The sequence below is a fragment of the Octopus bimaculoides genome, chromosome 3 (genome assembly GCF_001194135.2).
Source record: "Octopus bimaculoides isolate UCB-OBI-ISO-001 chromosome 3, ASM119413v2, whole genome shotgun sequence".
Lineage (NCBI taxonomy): Eukaryota > Metazoa > Mollusca > Cephalopoda > Octopoda > Octopodidae > Octopus > Octopus bimaculoides.
In genome coordinates, this window is record NC_068983.1 from 94593953 (window position 1) to 94596342 (window position 2390).

Here is a 2390-nt window from a genome sequence, read left to right on the forward strand (position 1 = left end):
AATAATAAGGGTGACAAATTGAATATCAATTTGATTAATATTAATTTAAAACCAGTGGCCTAGCAAATTGAGAAATCTGAAGATTTAGAAAAGATTTATATTACAAACATATAAGAGTGATGACCACTTAGTGGTCATCCCTCTTATATATATATATATATATATATATATATACACACACATATATATACATATGCGTGTGTGTGTGTGTGTGTGTGTATACAATGGGCATCCTTCAACTTTTGTTAACCAAATTCACTCACAAAGCTTTGGTAGGCCTGGGGCTATAGTAGAAGACACTTGCTGAAAGTGTTACACAATGGGACTGAACCAGGAACTATGTAGTTAATAAGCAAACTTCTTACCACACAGTCACACCACATATATACATATATATATCTATGTATTATTTTGAGTTGACTGTAATGTCAGGTTTGCCTGTGGAGCTATTTCAACTGGTTGAGCAAAGCATTAATGTGAAGCTTGAAGTCTGTTCTCCTTTTTGGTAGTATAAATATAACTACTTTCATATCACACCCTACCATCTTGACAAAGAGAAAGACTTTTTGAATAAAGTAGTTCTAGATACACTGAGTAGCATTCGGAATGTCTTTGATCATAAATCTGATGGATCAGGAAAAAACTGGTGATTATAACTGATAGCAGTTCAAATTGAGCCATCAAATGTAGCTCACTCAATCCAAATCTAAATTTAAACTGTGTCAGAATACTTCAAAGAACTGCTATCTTTGAATTGAAGAGAAACTTGGTGAATGCTTTTGAAGATTTATCAAATCATTAAAATATATTAATAGAAATAAACAAAGGATCCTGTACTTCAGTCATGGGCAAATTGCAATCCTCAGGACTTTCTGAAAGGTATGCATAATGAAGAATTACCTTGACCTTTTTTTTAATAGTGTGGTTTTCCTGATGATGATCTGTATTTCATATGGCCCACATCTCTATAAAGGTTGCCCATGCCTGCTCTACTTGGTTGCTCAGTTTGCTAGAAGTAGCAACCAAATCTTCTTCAAATCCCACTTTACCATCTTTTAAAAAGCTATTTAGAAGTACTTATTTAATAATTTAGTTCTAAATACTCTTGAAAATGATGGAATAGTCAAGGCTGGAATATCTTTGATTATGACTTTGTTTAATCACAACTAGATCATAGCTAAACAACAACAACAACAACAAAATCATTAATCTATTTTTCTTTAATTTCAAATATTATGGACCCAAATGGAATTATCTTTGTAAGTTGTCTCCCTACCATAACATTTGAAGGTTACTCTGATGAATTATATTTTCTGTCTATCTATGTTAGTTAGAATTATCTCTTTAAAGCTAATCTTTTTAGACTGATTTTGTTTTTGTTCAAATCTGTAATGTGAACTAGCTTTACTACAGCTGGCTCAGTCTTGTAAACAACTGAATAATTGGAAACTTGTCAGTGGCCATAGTATCTGATTTCTCTCGTATCATATTTATAACTGATGGCATAGTACGATGCCACATGAAGTGATAACAGATGAAGAAAATGATTTCCTTCTTAAATAACATTTCAAACACTTCATCACTGTTGTTTTAATAATATTCAGCTGATGTGAAAAGCAAATTATACTTCATTGGGGTCAACAATAATATGTCATGTTCTTGTTTCTGTTTTAATTATTGTGCATATCATAGTGGGGGAAAAACTGTGATATAAATTTCTCTGCAAACTTCCACCTATTATATAATCACCCCCAAGGGACATAAGACATTTTAAATATTCACATTTCAAATATGAACTTAAATAATTATTTCCACTTCATAGCTATAGAATCTGATCCAAATTTATGACTTTTAAAATTGTCCAAATAAATTTGTAAGAGTTTAGTATTTCAAAGAAACAATACTGACACCGTACACTCACTATGAGTAAAATATTTTAAATAGACTAGACTTAACGAACTGTATATCTTATTAAATATAATTAAAACAAATAGAATTACAAAGAAATATCTATTGACTAAAAGGCTACATCAGTGGTTTCCAACCTTTTTCTTTTTATCTATGGATGCCTTTGATTACAATTTTATTCTGGTGGAGCCCCATAGCAAGTCGATGTTTGACCCTTTAGCGTTCAGATTATTTTGTCAAATGCAAAGCTTATTTATTCATATTCATCATCATCATCATCATCGTTTAACGTCCGCTTTCCATGCTAGCATGGGTTGGACGATTTGACTGAGGACTGGTGAAACCGGATGGCAACACCAGGCTCCAGTCTGATTTGGCAGAGTTTCTACAGCTGGATGCCCTTCCTAACGCCAACCACTCAGAGAGTGTAGTGGGTGCTTTTACGTGTCACCCGCACGAAAACGGCCACGCTCGAAATGGTG

General features: G+C 33.0%; 1 protein-coding gene across 2 annotated transcripts in view; it reads left to right on the top strand.

The window, feature by feature from the left end:
- LOC106875386 (uncharacterized) overlaps positions 1-2390 on the top strand; it is a 112962-nt gene that overhangs the window by 59973 nt on the left and 50599 nt on the right. The gene's annotated exons all lie outside the window — the stretch shown is intronic.